Source organism: Molothrus aeneus, chromosome 29 (assembly GCF_037042795.1).
Source record: "Molothrus aeneus isolate 106 chromosome 29, BPBGC_Maene_1.0, whole genome shotgun sequence".
In the NCBI taxonomy this organism is placed as follows: Eukaryota; Metazoa; Chordata; class Aves; order Passeriformes; family Icteridae; genus Molothrus; species Molothrus aeneus.
In genome coordinates this window covers 1,544,625-1,564,397 of record NC_089674.1, presented here as the reverse complement: position 1 = coordinate 1,564,397, position 19,773 = coordinate 1,544,625, and positions in this window count along the sequence as shown.

The window sequence follows — 19,773 nt, the reverse complement described above, 5'->3', positions numbered from 1 at the left end:
CAAACCAATTATCCAGGCCTGACAAGAATAGAAACAGAAGGTGGTAATTTCTTGCACTCTTTAATTGCCTCCCAAAGAGGATAAAGCAGTTACTTAAAAAGACTTGAGTCTTCATCTGCACTGTTGAAATAAAGCCTTTGGAGGATAACTTAAAAGGACAGATGAAGAGCCTGGGTTTGTTGAGGGGAGCCAGGCCTAAATGAGCTGCTGCCTTTGACAAACCTTGGCTATCATTAGGAATTCTCTCTGTCCCAGGAAACAGCGCAGGCAGCATGGGAATTAAAGCAGGGCCTCAGAAAAAGGGGCAAGATTTGGGTTTCAGAAGCCATGAGGAGCAATTGGAGCAGAAAACGGTTCAGGGGGTGGGGAGCAGGTGTGAGATGTGGATTGTCCCACAGGAGCCCTGCGATTCCCTGCGGGATCCCTGAGAATGCTGGGTGTCCAGGAACTCAGTCCCCGGGTGTGAAACTGTGCCATAATTCAGGATTCACACTGGGGACTGATTTCTTTGTGTTATCTCTGCGCTCAGGAGTTTCCCTGTGCCTCTCTCCAGTCCCATCCTGCACGGCACTGACAGGGCCGGGCTCAGGGCATCTTCCACTTTGGGGCTTTTGGAGATAAAACCTCCCTGATCCACCACCAAACGAGTGGCTGTGGCCAAAATCACTGTTATGTTATGTTATGATACATTATATTATATTATGTTTCAAAAATATCCCTCCTGTCCTTGGCTTTTCTGCAGACAGAGGCAACCAGGGGCCTAATTAGTGTGATTGGGTTGGTGCTTGTGGAGGTTGCTCCAAGAGGAGCTGGGCTGACACCACGAAACTCATTAAACTCAGCTCTCCCAACAGCCTGACTTTATGTGGCAGAGAAAAAAAAAAATCAGAATTCTCAGAGCGCTGCTCTCCCCATGAAAAACAGCACAGGGACAGCTGGGATCAGAAAGGGATCCCTGCCTGGGGACTGGGAAGGTCTGGGGGTTTCTGTGAAAAACAGGAGATTTTTCAGGATCTCAGTGTGGCAGTAAATTGTCACAATTGGGATGGGGGTAGGACAAAAGTCCCTAAGATTTTTCCTCTTTTTTCCCTCCTCTGTGAACCAACTCCTTGCTTTGTCTCCCTGCTGAGTTGAGGAGATCTGTTCCATTGGAAACTGGGATTTGGAAACAGCTCCTGTCCCAGATGATAGTGAATAATCAGAGTTTCCTGTGAAGTAGCATGAGGGGCAAAAAGGAGCAGAACTGAGCCAGTTTCACACAAATAAAAACTTTCATAATAATTCATGGAACTGATGGGAAAAAATCCATCCATTGGAGCCAGCAGGTTTTGTTTTATTCTTGGTTTAGCCTTGTATGGCAGAGTCCAGAATAACTGGATTTTTTTTTTTTTTCTGGAATGGAAATACCAGAAAAACCGTTAAACCAATACCACAAAAATCATTAAAAGTGGTTCAGTACCAGGGCTGAGACTCCAGGTTCTGTCTAAGGGAGCAGAGGGAAAATCCTGCAAACATACAAGGAGCAGGATGGAAGGTCCAGTGAATATCCAAGGAGAATTTTTTTTAAACTGATGGAAATACCAGAAAAACCATTAAACATTGGTTCAATACAAGGGCTGAGACTCCAGGTTCTGTCTAAGGGAGCAGAGGGAATATCTTGCAAATATCCAAGGAAAAATTTTTTTCTAACTGATGGAAATAGCAGAAAAACCATTAAACATTGGTTCAGTACCAGGGCTGAGACTCCAGGTTCTTTCTTAGGGAGCAGAGGGAAAATCCTGCAAATATCCAAGGAGCAGGATGGAATATCCTGCGAATATCCAAGGAAAAATTTTTTTCTAACTGATGGAAATAGCAGAAAAACCATTAAACATTGGTTCAGTACAAGGGCTGAGACTCCAGGCTCGTCTTAGGGAGCAGAGGGAAAATCCTGCGAATACCCAAGGACCAGGACAGGAGGGGGAGCTCCCCGAGCAGCCCAGAGCAGATCCCTCCCTGCCTGGAGATTAGGAGCGAAAATCAGTTTCCAGCCCGTCCCTGGGATTGTTCAAATCCACCCGTGCCCCTTCTTTGAACCAGACCCCAAAGGGTAAAGGGCTCCCCTCTCCCTCAATCCCCGGAGGACGCAGCTGCTCCCAACGCGGATTTGTGACAAATCCCGCCCCGAGGGCAGCAGCCTCTGCTTCCCTCCCTCTGATCATCGACGGCAATTTAAAGATTTCCCTTTCTCCCCACCCCTCCCGTGCCCATTGCGCCCTTCTCTTCCTCCTGCCATCTAAATCCAGCTAAACCCTCTGAAAGGAGATTAAGAACCGGTGGGTTTCAAACATCATAAACCAAGGTGGATGCTCACATTCCAAGGGTTTTTTTTTTTTTCCCCCAATTCCTTGATAGACAAAGAAGTCCTGAGCTTAATCTTTGAAGACTCAAAACACATCTGAACAAAAATACAAATATCCTTGAGCAGGGCATTTTCTTTTTGATTCTAACCCTGACCCAGCTCTGCTGTTGGATCACCACTCCCTGCTCTGCTCTTCCTGGCATTCCCCGCTTCACCTTCCTTTTCTTGTTCCAAAACTGACCCAGTTTCACATTAAAAAAAAAAACCCTTTCATCATCCTTATTGACTTCAGGGGGATTTGTATCCGAGCAGCATCAATGGAGATCTTCCACCCTTTGGCCTCCAATTCACAGCCACTCTGTACTCCAGGAATAAACAGCTCCAGGATGTCCCTGTGGAACTCCTGCTGCGTTGTTGGGTGTGAAAAAAATGTGTGTTTTATGGTTGGTTTTTCCCAAACATTAAAAATGAATATTATATGTGTTATGTTAGAAAGTTATGCTGTGCTAATTTTATTAAATAGTGTGTTAAATAGAGTTTTAGGTCATAACAAAATGTTAAAATAGAAACTGTGCTATGTGGGATGTTTCTTTAAAGAAAGGAATGAGGTACCCATACCAGACAGCAGCCACAGGACACCTCAATCTTTCAGAGAAAAAGAATTTATTGCCCTCTTATCGAGTTCTTCCCTCCTTGCTCAGCCCTGAAGATGCTCAGGATTCAGAGGAAGAAGCTGACCCTGCCCAGACAGAATCCTGTGTTGGAATGGAATTTATGCATCATGGATGAGGTGTATGAACATGCAACAGGCTGTTGCCTTTAAGGGTTAATCCTCTGTTAACCTGGGTCCTTTTTCAGGCTTATTTTGCCCAGAAAAATTACCCAGACTGTCCTTAACCCTTTGTTTTTATTGTCTCGTATTGTCCTAATCCAAATTGTCCTAATTATTATTACTCTGATTACATTGCTATTTTTATATCCATTTTATTACTATTAAACTTTTAAAATTTTAAACCCGAGTGATTGGCATTTCTCACACTGGGTGTTTGCAGCAGGGATGAGCTCTTTGCTCAGAGCTTTTGGGAGAACAAGAAGAGCAAGGGCAGAACGTGGCTGCGGCGCTGCTCGGCTCTTTCATGTCCCTCTGTTTGCTGCCACTTTCTGAGGTGTTTAAAAAATAGAGACAAGACGAGCTGACTATTAATTAATGCAAATGCACGTGTCCGCCTTCAGTTCACCCTCCAAGATCCCTCCAGTTCCTTGTGGAACTCTCCTCTTGGATATTTTTCCAAATTTTATGACCTCCTAAGAGCCGCTATTCTTCAAAACAGGATTAAAATCACAGCATTACCCTACCCTGTGGTTCATTTTTCTAAATGTTCTTGTAGAAGAACCAGCAAAAATCAAAAACTACAGTGGTATTGGGGAGCTCTCGGGACATCTTTTGGAGTTTTGAGACGCAGGGGATGTCAGAAGGGGTGCAAGGACTCTCTGTCATTGTCCTATTGATTTCAGGTTCCCTGCCATGCTCAGTGCAGCTGAGGAGTGAGGGGTGACACTCTCAGAGCTTTATTTTGGGCTTGGCAGCCCAGTCTGGAACAATTTACAGGCGTGAGGTTTGAACTTGGAGCTGTCCTCACTCTCCTGTCCTCGGTGTTTATTTGTGGGTGGCTGAAACCAGGTAAGGTCAATTCTTGATCTCTGCCCAAGATCCCCGTTGATAATTTGAGACATTAATCAATCTCTGTGCTCTCTCCTTCCTCTCCTGAGCATTCCTGACCTGGGACTTGAGGAAACGAGTAAGACAAGTGGGAATGCCTTCAACAGCCCCATCATCTCACTCAGCCAAGCTGATTTATTCCTCTCCTGCTCTTGGAGAAAATTCACTCTTGGAGAAAATTCACTCTTGGAGACAGCAAAAACTTTCTCCTCTCTTGTCGCACACATCTTTCATGGAAAATCCTTTCCTTGGGATTTTTTCCTCCTGAGAAGCTGAGAGGCCTCAGGAACAAAATGTGAACAGTGATTATCTGCTGCTGTGGGATGCAACAGGTGCATCTGGGATTGGGCTCATGTGGTTGTTTCTAATTAATGGCCAATCACAGCCCAGCTGGCTCGGACACAGAGCCGAGCCACAAACCTTTGTTATCATTCTTTGCTATTCTATTCTATTCTATTCTATTCTATTCTATTCTATTCTATTCTATTCTATTCTATTCTTAGCCAGCCTTCTGATGAAATCCTTTCTTCTATTCTTTTAGTACAGTTTTAATGTAATCTATATCAGAAAATAATAAATCAAGCCTTCTGAAACATGGAGTCAGACTCTCGTCTCTTCCCCCATCCAAGAACCCCTCTGAACACGGTCACACTCTCTGATTTCAAAACCAAACAATCCTTTCTGGTCCCTCAGCTTCCCTGCCACCATTGCTTGGGAGATTTTCCTCCAGAGTTTTGTCTGAGCAGGGCAGGAACACCTTCCCTTGTTCTCCCCTGTCTCAGATCAATACGACGACCTTCAGCAGAGCTGTAATTGCATTGGGCAGGGATGCATCAAAACTCAGAATATTTGATTTGTCCTCAACCTGAGCTGAGGGCTCTCAGTGTATTTTTTTTCCCCTCCCCGTTCCTCTGCAAGTGTAATTCTGTTTAAATCTGTGGGGATCCCTCTGAGATTGCTCTCATAAAGGAGGTGGGTTAATATCCCTCCTGTCCTTGGCTTTTCTGCAGACAGAGGCAACCAGGGGCCTAATTAGTGTGATTGGGTTGGTGCTTATGGAGGTTGCTCCAAGAGGAGCTGGGCTGACACCACGAAACTCATTAAACTCAGCTCTCCCAACAGCCTGGCTTTATGTGGCAGAGAAAAGAAATCCGGCAAGAGGGAAGTCAAAGTAGAATCCTCATTAGAGTAATTAGTGCGAGTCATTATTTCCTAGAAGCCTGGAATGGGCACATTTATTCTGAGGAGGTGCCAAGGGTATGGCTGGATGGAGGGGAGGCAGGAGAGGGGGTTTGCCCACGTTCCCTGGGAGGGGGTGGCTGATCCCATTAGCTCAGCACAGCTAATCCCCTTCCACACTCATCCCCTGCCTTTATCTGCACTTGGCTGCTGGTTTCCCTCATGGAATTCCAACTGAGAAAGGGAAAAATCCTGCCTGGACTGTGGCAGGGTTCCTGGAAGGAAAAGGAGCTGCTGGTAGGTCTGAGAGAACCGTAATAAAAACTTTAATAAAACCTTAATAAAACCTTAATAAAACCTTCTGCTGGTGGTGGCACTTCCTTGGAGTGTTCCCTTTCCTGGAACCCGTCATGTTCTTCCCTGCTGAAGCTGGAATGCCTTGCCTCAGTCAACATTAACAAAGAGAATTCTGCCAGCAAACTTCCTTGGGACGGCTTGGAATGGAGGACTTGGAATGGAGGAGGAAAGGAGATCGTGGAATAGAGCAGGGAAGTGATTCACCAAAGTCCTGGAATGCATTCCTGGGGCCCTAAATTGCAATTCCAGTGCTGGGGGCACGTGGGGTCAACCCTTGGGGAGCTTTCAAATTGTGAGCACAGCCTCCAGAGCCCCCTGCTCTGGTCTCTGGCGAGAATTCCCCATGGATGGGCCTTTTATGGGCCAAATTTTCAGCTGTCCCTGGATCCCTGGAAGTGCCCAAGGCCAGGCTGGATGGGGTTTGGAGCACCCTGGGGTTGTGGAATCCCATGAACTTTGAGGCCCCTGGCCACCCAAACCATTCCCTGATATTTTATTTTCCATGATGTTGCTGGAAATGAGTCGGGTGTGGAGTTACTTGGGACAGTGGGCTTGGTTTGGGGTTTTGGGTGTGGTTCATAAATAATAAAAGATATTTATTGCATCACTCTATATCGCCCTGCTTTATCAATGCAACAAAAAGGGAGGAGATGCTTTCATGGTGGAAAAACGGATTATTTTTATTTATGGATTTCTTTTCCCTCCCTTTGGAGCCTCCCCATCCCCAGCAGTGGATGCCAAAGGGAGGGAAACAAATAACTCAGCGATGCCACGGGGATAATTCCCGCTTTGAAGCTCATTTGTCAGGTAGTGTTTGCCTCTTAAGCCCTCCCTTTGTTATGGAGAGCAGAGATCCTGCAAATGCAACCGGAAAGATGGAAGGGCTGCAGTTCTGACCCGCAGACAAAATGTGTCAAACGAGACCTTTGAGCACCGAGAGGCCCCGAGCTTTTAATGGGATCTGTCAGGTGCAGAGGAATGGTTAACCTGCCTTTGGTTCTCCCGGCTTATTAAAATCATTAAAAGGCAGCAATAATTATGATCCTTTCTGACTGCTGTGTTTGTGTCAGGCCCGGGGGGTCCCGTGCCTGCAGGGGGATTCTGCTCGGATGGGAAATGCTGCAGAAGGTCACTGGAAAATGGAGATTTTTCCTCTTTGCTGCCCTTTTCAAGTGCAGGATGTGACCCCTAGAACACAAGCAGGTGATTTTTGCAATTTTTTTTTTAATTATTTTTTATTTGGTTTTTATTTATCAATTATGAGGGAAATGGTGGATTTGTGTTTCCAAACAAGCTGTGGGTCTGCTGATGGATGAAACCAGCACTGGGAAATAAAAGAAGCAATGGGAAGGATTGCACTGATTGATGAATGGAAAAAGAGATTTGCTTTTACAAATAAACTTTAGGTTTGCTGGTAAATGACATTAGACACTGAGAGACGAAAGAAACAATGGGGAAGAAAAACCCCTAAATTCTGTAAGAATTAAAAATGAAAAGGGAGGGTTACACATTAGAGGGGAATCTTTGGGATCAGGTGTGCTGGGAAGTCTGAACCTCTCAAGTACCTCAGAAATGGGGGAAGAGAGAAGGGAAATGTGGCTGGAAATTGGGATAAAAAGGGAGGCTGCATCCTCCAAAACTTGGAGAGACCCCAGGGGATGCCCCACGGCCTCTGCCTTGATTGGAATAAAGTCAAAAATGACTCCTGTGTCTCCTTTTTGGACACAAACCTCTGGTGTTTGTGGATGAATTTTCCCAACCATTAGGAATTGAAACATAAATCAGCTTTGTGGTAGATGAGCAATGTGCTGGTTGACTCTCGCAATTAAAAGGCAAATATTATGGATATATAGATTTATAGGCATGTTTTACCCTCCTTGTGTTGTTACCCTCACAATGATGTGATGTTATTTATTCTCTATTTTTTGGTATCTCCTCATGTCTTTCCTCCATGTTATTTTTTTTTTAACAAGTGTGAATCCCTGAGAATTCCTGATGTTCCTCTCCCTTCTCACACAGGTATTCCTGGAAGTCCTGGTGTAAGTGCTGTGGTTGTGAATTTTGAGTTTCATTGATTTTTACCGACAGTGCTGCACTTTGGGGATCCATTCCAGAGGCCTCAAGTTTAAGGTCTGACCCAGGTTTGTACTGAAGGACATTTCTCCGGTGTCCTAAATACTAAAAAATCCTAAAAAAGGATTTTTCACACTTAGCACTTGCAACATTTTTCTACTCATGTATCTCATAGAACTGAGTGCGATGGAGCTAATTTCTCACAGCTGAAAACACAGACTGCCACAGAAATCCATAGGAAGAAATCCATAGGGAGAAATCCATAGAGAGATTCCTGTTTGTTTTATATCAAACCAAAAAAAAAAATCGCTTTTATTCCTGAGTTGCTGTTTGAGCTCATCTTTGCCAGCCAGGGAGTCTGGAGACAAAGTCTTTAATATCAGATCTGGGGGTCTGACAGATTTTGGAGGGGAAAAGGGGGGAGCTGTGAAAGTCCCTGTCTGGTTCCACATCAGGCATTGACAAAGCAATCAGTGGAAATTCCTCTTCAGCACAGATTATGCTGTAAAAGCAAAAACAAAAAACCCAAAAACCCCAGCATTGATTTGGGTTTGTAATAAGATGACAAGTCTGTAATGATCAGAGATTACAGAAATGTACTTTTCATTGCTCTGACACCATGTCAATACCTTTTCCAGCTGTTCTGAATACCCTGTGAGAGGTTTTATCTTAAAATCTGCATTTGAGAAATATATAAGCGAGAGAAAAGGTTATTGAAACGGTGTCACTCCTAAATTCTTTTGTGGTTGATAAATTACATTTTATAAACAAATGGGGTCAGGGAAGCACCTTTTGCTCCACTTCAGGTTGACCTAAGCCCTGTGTTTGGGTGATTTTCAGAACACAACACCTAGGAGGTTTTGGGCTGTGAGGTGAGTTTTTCTCAGATCGTGCCTTGCCAGAATTTTTGCCATATTTTCTAAAAAAAAAAAAATTCAATGGTTTTAATGGTCTTTTCCAACCTAAACAAATCCTGGTCACAGCCAAGTCCATCCCATGTGGGTAAAAGAGGCTGAGGGGTACACATTTATTAAGTGAGCTCTGGTCTGGCTTTCCCAGCAGAATTCCCTTTCTCTGCCCGTGGGGCACACAAACCCTTCCTGTCCCTCTCTTTCCCCTCTCCACCTTCTGCCCTGCAGCCCCGTGAATTTGGGGAATTTAGTTGAAATTCAGGCATTTGTTTTGTGTTCATGTCACACGTTGTTTCTGCCACAGTTGGTCTCCTTCCCCCCTCAGCCAGCAGCACACGGAATAAAAGGAGCTTGTGTGAGATTTGGCTCGGCAGCCTCAGCTCTGCCTCGCTGCCAAAGCCCTTAAAGCTGCAGCAGCCCGGCCTTGGCTGGGATTTTCCTCTTCCCTCTTCCCTCTTCTCTCTTTTTCCTCTTCTCTCTTTTCTCTTCTCTTCTCTGCCATGGGCAGGGACACCTCCCCCTGTCCCATCCAACCCGGCCTTGGGCACTTCCAGGGATCCAGGGGCAGCCACAGCAAATCTGGGAATTCCATCCCAGCCCCTAACCGCCCTCACAGCCAGGAATTCCTTCCCAAAATCCCATCCAAACCTGCCCATGGAATCCTGGAATGGTTTGGGTTGGAGGAGACCCCAAAGCCCATCCAGTCCCACCATGGGTCCCACAGCTCCCACTGTCCCAGGTGGCTCCAACCCGGCCTTGGGCACTGCCAGGGATCCAGGGGCAGCCACAGCAAATCTGGGAATTCCATCCCAGCCCCTGCCGACCCTGAGGTGAGAACTTCTTCCCAAAATCCCATCTAAACATGGAATCCTGGAATGGTTTGGGTTGGAGGAGACCCCAAAGCCCATCCAGTCCCACCGTGGGTCCCCACACTTTCCACAGATCCAGAGCGCTCCAACCCGGCCTTGGACAATTCCAGGGATCCAGGGGCATCCACAGCTGCTCTGGGAATTCCATCCCAGCCCCCTGGAACTCTCAACAGAAGATGAGGAGAAGCTGAAGAAGTTTGGTGTTCCCATCTGATTTCTGTGTGTAAATGGGATTTAGCAGCAATTTACCAGTGAGAGAACCTCAGGCACCTCCCAGTCTCCAGGAGCAGCTGAGCATCACTCAAACCCTTTCCAGGTGAGGAAATCTGGTTCCTTCCACCACTCTTGTCCTCAGAGCAAGGCAGGGGCACATGGGACAGTCCCCCCCCTTAGTAATACCCAAATTATTGCTTCTTCCCATGTCACGGACACGTTTTATGGAAAATCCTTTCCTTGGGATTTTTCCTCCTGAGAAGCTGAGAGGCCTCAGGAACAAAATGTGAACAATGGTTATCTGCTGCTGTGGGATGCAACAGGTGCATCTGGGATTGGGCTCATGTGGTTGTTTCTAATTAATGGCCAATCACAGCCCAGCTGTGTCAGACTCTCTGAGAGTCACGAGTTTTTATTGTCATCCCACTCCTTTCCTTTCAAGCCTTCTGACAAAATCCTTTCTTCTATTCTTTAGTATGGTTTTAATATATCATTTACTTTTAATATAATACATATCATAAAATAATAAATCATGGAAACACGGAGTCAAGATTCTCCTCTCTTCCCTCGTCCTGGGACCCCCGAGAACACCACCACATTCCCATCCCGCAAATCCATTGGAATTATAACATTTTGAAACACATTTAACGATACAAAACCCTCAAAACCAAGATAGGGTGATTGCTAAATTCTTATCCATTTTTTTCCCCCCCTAGAAATGATAAAAATCCGTGAGTGAGCACAGGGAATTCCGGCAGCTGGAGGAGCTGGGTGAGGCACTGCGTGTGAGAGGTGCTGCCTGTAAAGCGAACCCCGTCTGATTTTGAGAGCAGAGGAGCAGAGCTCTTTGTTTGTGAGCTAATCCTGTCGCTGGTAATTGGATTAGCAGCAAGAACAGATGCAGAGCAGTTCCTGGTGTCTCTCTGTGAAAAACGCCGACCGCTCTTTTTTTTTTTTTTAATTTTAAGAGTTTAATGATAATAAAACGGTTATAAAAATGGCATAACCCTCCCTTTCAATTTTTAATTCTTACTGAATTTAGGGGTTTTTCTTCCCCGTTGTTTCTTTCATCTTTCAATGTCTAATTTCATTTATCAGCAAACCCAAAGTTTTTTTCCTTGGTGTCTGCTGCTTGTTGGACACTCTCAATCCCCCAGTGTTGCCCTCTTCTAGGGATGGAGAATTTATTCTCTAAAATCAGGGAATCAATGGGGTTGGAAAAGACCTCCAAGAGCATCAAGTCCAACCTTTGACCAGATCCCACCTAAACTAAGCCACAGGGGCCACATCCACTTGTTTTTTAACACCTCCAGGATCTGGGACCCCACCTCTGCCCAAAAAGAAATTTTCCCTAAAATCCAACCCGAACTTGCCTTGGTATAACTTGAGGCCACTTCCCCTCATCCTAGAGGGGAAAAGATGCCAGAATTCTGGGAAAAAAAAAAAAAAAACCAAACCATAAATTTTCATGCAAAGAGCAGAAATTTGAGTTTCTAATTCATCATTTAGGATTGTAGCAGCTCAGAATCCCAAATGTGCTCAGCTCCAAATTCCAGCCGCACCAAGGGCTTGGCAGTGCTGGAAAATGAGGCCGTGCACTCCAGCCTTGCTGTGGGATGTTTTATTTTTCTCATTTTCCTCACCCAAACGGCAGCTCCGAGTCCAGGCACTGCCTGTGGGGAAGGATTGGATGGACAGAGCTGATCCCCCTCCTCTCTTGCCTCCAAATTTGGATTTTGTGCCTCTTATTTCAGATTTTACAGCACTCAGATGAATCCAGCAAAGGCTGAAACACTTCAAATTCACCCATGAAAGTGAGGAGCACACAACACTCCATGGAGAATTTCCATCTGTAAAACTCTGGTCCAGTCTGGTGATTCCCTTCCTGTGGAGCCCTCTTTAAAATTCCAACCAATTTGGAAGGTTTGGAGGGACACAGCTGATCCCCCACCACCCTTCCCTCCAAATTTGGATTTAATGGCTCTTATTTCAGATTTTACAACACTCAGAAGAAGCCAGCAAGGGCTGAAACACTTCAAATTCACCCATGAAAGTGAGGAGCACACAACACTCCATGGAGAATTTCCATCTGTAAAACTCTGGTCTAGCCTGGTCATTCCCTTCCTGTGGAGCCCTCTTTAAAATTCCAACCATTTTGTGGAAAAGCTCCACCAGCTTTGTGGGGAGCTGCCTTCTCCTGCTCTGGGATTCTTTGATTCGGAGCTCTGCGTTATTCTCTGGAGGGATGCCACACGTGTTCATTTTTCAGTCATTAATTCCTGCTAACAGTTCAATCTCTGCAAGATCAAAGGTAGTTTTTTTGCTATTTAGGTCATCCATGGTTTGTTTTTTTTCCCCCCAAATGAACCAAATGAAAACTTTATGCACAGCGCTATTTAAAAATTATAATTAAAAAAAGAAAATATAAATTAAGTGTTTCTGGATGTTTGCGTGGTCTGTAAGGAAAAAATGAGTAAAAAAATATAATATGTATCATTTATTATAATTATATTTAAGTAGAATAATTTTTATTTAAAATTTAAAGGGAATTACTATATATTTAAATATATATTTATATTTCTATTTATATGAATATAGTTATATGAATTCCTAGATGTTGAAATATATATTTGTATTTATTCATTTTATTTATAATAAATATAAAATCATATTTATTACAAAACTTGCTGGAGTAAGAAGAATCCCAAGAAGGGAAAACTCAAAAGCAAAATAGAGGGGGAATGGCTTCCCAGGACCAGAGGGCAGGGATGGATTGGGATTTTGGGAAGGAATTCCTGGCTGGGAGGGTGGGCAGGGGCTGGGATGGAATTCCCAGAGCAGCTGTGGATCCCTGGCAGTGCCCAAGGCCAGGCTGGAGCCCCCTGGGACAGTGGGAGGTGTCCCTGCCATGGCAGGGGTGGCACTGAGTGGGATTTAAGGCCCTTTTCCAACCCAAACCATTCCATGATTCCATGGAATATTCCATGAAATATTCCATTAAATATTCCATGAGATATTCCATTAAATATTCCATGAGATATTCCATGAAATATTTCTACTTCCCTTCTGCCCACCCAGGGCACCCCTTCAGCTCCCTCTTTCTGCCCCCAAACCCAGATTCCCCCTCTGTGTTTTCCCATTTTTAGTCCCCAGTCCTCGTCAATATGCGTCAAACTCAACTTTTAACCACAGCTTTTCTTTAATATTTTACGAGCAGCAGATTTACAAATTATTCCATAAAGGTTCTGCTGGATGGGCTTTCTGATGTTGTAATGCTGTCAATTTATCATCTTGTAAAATTAATTAAAGGCAGCTCAATGCTATAGACTTTTTAAGGGGAAAAAAAAAACCACCAAACCAGGCGTGCATTTTCCCAGGGATTTCATATTTTGTGTTTATATCTCAAAAAAATGGGAATATGGGGGATGGATATGGATGAGGGGATGGAACTGGGGGATCTGTAGGGTCCCTTCCAAGCCAAATTATTTTGTGATTTTATGAAACAGGGAGGAGAAGGAGGAGGAGAAGGAGAAGGAGAAGGAGAAGGAGAAGGAGAAGGAGAAGGAGAAGGAGAAGGAGAAGGAGAAGGAGAAGGAGAAGGAGAAGGAGAAGGAGAAGGAGAAGGAGAAGGAGAAGGAGGAAGAGGAGGAGGAGAAGGAGAAGGAGAAGGAGAAGGAGAAGGAGAAGGAGAAGGAGAAGGAGAAGGAGATGGAGATGGGGAAGGCTGCTGTCTACAGCCCTGGTCCCAAGTATTTCATTACAGCTCATGCAAAAAAATTAGTTTGATCTCCTACCATTTCTCCTCCCCCACCCCATGAATATTTTTTTCCCCAAGAATTCTCAGTGCTTTGCATTATTTTAATTAAGGGCAATTCTCCTGTTGTCATTGCAGGAAGGAAAAGGCAATGAGTGTTCACAGCATTAGAAAAGGGAGATAATTTCTTTATTTTTATATAAAGATGATTGTGCTTAGTAAACAGTGCTACAGAAATGCTTTTAGGAGTGGAAAAGACTCCAGACTTAATGAAAATATTTAATCTCCAACCCCAGGTGATAACACCAAAGTCGCTGCTTCCACTGAGCTGCAGACAAGGCAAAGTGCTGTAAATGCATTGTGAGGGTGGGCAGGGGCTGGGATGGAATTCCCAGAGCAGCTGTGGATCCCTGGCAGTGCCCAAGGCCAGGCTGGAGCCACCTGGGACAGGGGGAGCTGTGGGACCCATGGTGGGACTGGATGGGCTTTGGGGTCTCCTCCAACCCAAACCATTCCAGGATTCCATGGGCAGGTTTGGGATGGGATTTTGGGAAGAATTATTGGGAGAGGGGCTGGGATGGAATTCCCAGAGGAGCTGGGGCTGCCCCTGGATCCCTGGCAGTGCCCAAGGCCAGGCTGGAGCCCCCTGGGACAGTGGAAGGATGGAAGAAGATCTTCACAGCCCCTTCCAACCCAACCCAATCCAGTCTGGAATTCTCTTTGCTCACAGATCCCCCAGGCCAGTCCCTCCCTCATCCCCGTGGATCCAGCCCAGTCCCATCAGCATGCTGTGAAACCTGGGACAAAACAGGATTAAAATCTGGCTTCACAATGGAGAACTGGACCAATTGTTTAATGATTGATGAGGGAAACATCAGGTGAATTATTTGCCAAATGATACTGGTCCATCTGTTGCAGAATTTTGCATGTAGTGACAGAAAGAAATTAATTATATCTCCTTCAGAGATAGAAACATTCCAAACTGTGAATCTCAGCTCTCCTCATAAACAAGTCCAGCATCATTATCTCCATCACCCAAGTGGGGAAATGGGAGCATCAGTGGAAAGGGAGTCACAAACCTGAACTTCAGAGAGCTGAGGAGCCTAAATCCACATAAAAACTGACCCAAAACTCCCTCCTATCACAGAGGCCGTGAGTCACAGAGGGACCTTCCCGTCTCCAGGTGAGATTCAGGGATGGGAGTGCCCCAAATTTACCTGGACACCAGGCAGGACCAGCCCAATCCGGGGCTGGGTGTCCCCACGTCCCTCCCTCCGCAGCTCTGCCTTGTCCACTGATTTTTCATGCAACTCCAGCGGCCTCAATTCCCAATTCCACTGGTGTGTCACATCAAAGGCAGTTGGATTTAACACCATTCAGATTTCAGGAACATTGGAACCGCGGCATTTAATATATTTTGGGTTTTTTTGCCTCAGAGTTAACTCCTTGCTCGCCCCCACCTCCTGCGAGAGGATACCAAGCGCACGGAGTTTTCCACTACATTTCACAGCACGTTCCCCAAACATATGGAACTTCCAATCCCTTCATCTATTGGGATTTCTCAAACTAAGAATGTTTTGACATTAGGAAAAGGAAAAAAAATTTAAAAAATCTTGCAACAGGAGGAGCATCCCTGTGGCACAGGGTGCCACGCTCCGGATGGTGCCACATATTGACAGTAACTGAGAGGTGCCAAGAGGTAAAATATCAACATTTAACCTCTTTTTGCTTTAGTTTGGGAACGACAACTCCATCCTGAGCCAATCCTGCCCTGATTTTCGCTTCAAACCACATTTTACCCTGATGTTCCACACAGGGAGGGAATCTCCTCATGGCTGTGCTACACTTAGAGATCTTTGCTGGTTCAGGTTCCTCCAGGCTGTCTCAGTGAAATTTCTTTGCTGCGTTTCACATTTCTACACAAATAAAACCCCCAAAGCAGCAGCTTGACCTATTATAACCCAGCTCCACTCACTCCTCATTTTTAATTCATCTTTCTCCTTTGACTCCAGAAGACAATCCTTCTTCACAGGCCATGAAAAATTCAGGAGATGTAGAAAGGGAGATTGAGAGCAGCCCAGCAAAGAAAGATTTGGCAAAGGCAGAGTTTAGTCCAGGATTGAGGATGTCACCAGGCAGGTGACAAATGCTAAATCAGCGTAAATCACTGGAGGGAGAAGATTTCGGAGCTGAAAATGTGTTAATTTGGGGCTGGGGCAACTTGAGATCCAGGCTTAGGGAAAATCTGGGAATGGGTGAGGTGGGATTAATTAATTAATTAATTAATTAATCCTCTGTTAAAGTGGGTCCTTTTTTGGGTTATTTTGCCCAGAAAGAGGTACCCAGACTGTCCTTAACTCTTTGTTTTTATTGTCTCGTATTGTCCTAATCCTAATTGTCCAAATTACTATAACTCCAACCATATTGCTGCTTTTATAGCAACTTTATTACTATTAAACTTTTAAAATTTTAAAAACAAGTGATCGGTGTTCAATGCAGAGGCTTCACAGAGCCCCAGAAAGGAAATAATTGGTTTTTAAATCGGGTTTTTTCCTGTGCTGTGGTGCAGTGAGGAATTGTCTGTGGCTGTATCAGCAGGAGGATGGATTACCCTGCGCTGCTGTGGGAAGCAAACTCCATTCCCCAATCCTACTGGGATAACAGGGATTTCCTCCATGGAGAGGACAGGGGTGGGCATCCCTGGGACTCCCTTTGCTGGATAAGGTGGTTTATTTCTTAAATGGCTTTATCCCCATTTTCCTGTTCTCTTACATTTTTATATGGCTTGGATTTCCTGTATTTACTGATTTAACAGCTGCTTTGTGTAATTTCCTTCTCTTTACTCTTTCGTCCTACAATGTCTCTCTCTGCAGATCCTTTTTTTTTATATTTAATTCTAAAAGAGTCCTGTGAATTAACAACAGCCTGGAGCTGCATTGTCCAACCTATTTATCCTGCCAGAAAACACAAAGCTCATTCCTGGAAAGGGGCGTGAGTGCCCACTTGTCACGGAGAGGGAGCAGGAGTAGGATCTGGAGTGAAAATCTCGACACGGGTGTTTCACCTGGGCCCTGAGCTTGAAAGGAGCTGTTCCGAGCGCCTCCCCCATCCAACACACGTTCCATTGTTATTCTCAAGTGCAATCCTTCTCCTGCAAGAGGCTCCTTGGGTAACTCGGGGGAAGCAAATTGGTTTGGCGAGGAGCTGAGTGCCCTTGATGTCGATGGGTGTGAAGGATGCTCAGCCTCTGGAAAGGGAGCTCTGGACGAGGCTTTCACCTGGCTGGGAAGAGCTGGGATAGTGAGGGGTTTCAGGGCAGGGTTTCCTGGTGGTGCTCTTGGTGTTTCCTTCACCTGCCAGCTCTCCTGGGTGAATCCTCTCAGCCTTTTTTTCATGTGGAGTTGGTGGTGGTCAGCCCAGGGGCTCGCAGGAGGGTCTCTGCCCTCTTCCATCTGGGAATTGAGGGAAATTGGAAAATTCCTGTGAGCAGCTATTAAAATTTCATTTTTAAATAAAGCAGCAGCATAAGCGGGAAGATGGAACAGGAAAGCCTTATCAATATGATTGCCCAGCAGAAGATTTTGAGAATATGGAAATTATAAGCAAAATTGAAATGAAAGCAAGCTTTGAGATCCTTTAGTTACTGAACAGCTGGAAAACAATGGTGTGGCTGCTGAAGGTGATCCCCTTTTGATGGAATAACACCCTCTGCTTGCAGACAGGCCCAAGGGTCAGAGCAGACCCTGCCAGCTTGGCAGAAGGGGCCCAAAGAGGAGTTTTCAGGGTTTGAAATGTAACGCAGGGTGGTAATGTAGTGATTCTTATAGGCTGTATGTAAATGCTGTAGGATTTGTATCTTGTACTGGATTGGTTAGTGAGAATCACAATATTCAATATTCCCTCTCTCATGCTCTTTTTACTCCTCTCTTCTCTCGGGCCTGCTCTGAGCTGTGCCTGGCAGCTCCCAGCAGGGCCCTGCGCCCAGGCCTGTTGGGGAAGATGAAACAGGAAAGCCTTATAAAAGTGATTGCCTGGCAAAAGATTTTGAGAATATGGAAATTATAAGTGAGATTGAAATGAAAGCAAGCTTTGAGATCCTTTAGTTACTGAACAGCTGGAAAACAATGGTGTGGCCGGCTGAAGGTGATCCCCTTTTGATGGAACAACACCCTCTGCTTGCAGACAGGCCCAAGGGTCAGAAACAGAAAATAAATGTTCATTCCCTTCCCCCTGGGCAAACGCGGACAAAATCCCTGATAAAAGTTCGTTAAAAAAATTTAGAAGTTAAAAAAATTTAGAAGTTTAAAAAATTTAGAAGTTAAAAAAATTTAGAAGTTTCCAACAGCTGGACTACAAGAGAGGTGAGCCATGGGTGGAAACACACCCGGGGATCCAGAGGGGTTTGCTGCACTCGGGTTTTAATGCACCAGCCCAAGGCAGAAGTCATGGATTGTTGACAATTAAACACTTAGCACATGAAGAGCTGGAGATAAGGACTTGGATGTGAGTGCTTTCATCAATAATTCACAGGACATTAGAGCCTCAATGTCAGAAGTTGTACCAAGCACGCCCTGACAGGGTATTAATGAAGCTGCTCCAGCCATTACACGCAAATTGCTAATTTATTCATCATTTACCAGCGGTGGGGAGAGGGGGGAAAGGAAAACCCAAGGTGTGAGTTCTGCAGCCCTTGGAACAAAGCTGCAGATTCCTGAGCTGTGGATCTGTTTCATCCTTGGAGAACGAGTCCAAATTAAGAGGGAACTTTTTCGGTTTTCTGTGCTGATTAAAACTTCCCCATTTCTTCTCCTTGTGTTCAAGTGCATCTGTTTTCATCAGAAAACGTAAAATTTAAAAAAAAAAAATAAATGGAGGGGGTGGCTTATTTTGCCTAGAAAGAGGCACCTGGACTGTCCTTAACTCTTTGGTTTTTTTGTCTCATATTGTCCTAAAGCAAATAGCCCAAATTATTATAACTCTAAGTATAGAAAAATAGAAGAAAGTAGGGTCTGTTTTCATCAGAAAATGTAAAATTTAAAAAAATTAAAATGGAGGGGGTGGCATTTGTGCTGCAGAGTGAAAGCTCCCATGGTTCAGCTCAGCTCCTCAAGTTTTCTGCTTTGGAATTGATGAAATTTTCCATTAGAGCATCACGGGATGTTTAAGGCAGCAAAATCATGGCCACCTTTTGGTAGGAATGTGGGGATTTTGAGGCTCAGTCAATGGCAGAAGGAGAGCTCATGGCTGTGCTGCTCCAGCTCCTGTAGGATCGAAGGATTTCGGGAAAAAACAATCCCTGGAAATGGGTGCAGCTCCTGGACATTGCTCTGCTCACTGCCAGACCTGGCAGGGTTTCAAATGGGCCCATCCTGGAGAATCATCAATCCAAGGTGGAATAAGTAACTGCACACTTCAGCTTTTACATTTATTGGGAATAATAAATATGAATTCCTGCTCCAGCGCTCCTGGCTGTGATGCAGATGGGGTTAACTGAGATATGGGAGAGGTATTTTCAACATCGCTTATGATAATTAAGTTCTGAATCTTGTTTGAGGGAGTTGTGTGTGCTGCTGTCCAACCCAGAATAAAAATAGTGATTAATGATGATATTTTTCATATGCAAATGAATATCTGATCTATAGGTAGCGACAAATTGTCATAACAGAACAAACCAAGCAAGGGTTTTTATTCAGAAGTGAATATTTATGCAGTGTGGGTGCAGATGCAGTCTGGATGCAGATATAGGGGAGGACAGGTTGGTTTCCATGGATTGTTTCGTGTGTTATTATTTATTTTTCAATATGGAGTTGAACTCTTGGCCCATCCTGTGTCCCAGGGTTTTTCCTGCCCCTTCAGAGGATCCTGGGGCTGGTGACTCCATCTGGGATGGACTGCAGGGCCAAGCAGTGAGCCAGGAAGGAGGAACTGGGATGGAAGGGCTGGAATCTGACCTTGGCATTTGTGCAGTTTTCATTTTTGGTACAGAGCGGAATCACCAGAAGAATCACCCCCAGAAATGTGGGATGCTGAGTGGGGAGATCCTGGGCCACAGTGGGAAATATTTTAAATATTTAAAACTTAAATAACACCCGATGGTTGGCTCATGACTGACTTTATGAAGCACCGCCACCATTTTGGCAGCTGAAGTGGGATTTGGGCAGGGAGTTGTTCCCCAAATAACTGATGGGGGTTGTTTAGCACAGGGAGGGATGGAAATGGCACAAATATCCGAGTTTTAGGAGCTGTTAAAGCTGCTCAGAACAGTCCAGTACTGCCCTCTGAGCACCCTGAGTGTGCTGGGGCCAGAAATGGTCCCTGTGGGATCCTGGCCCTGCCCTGAGCATTCAATTCCTTGC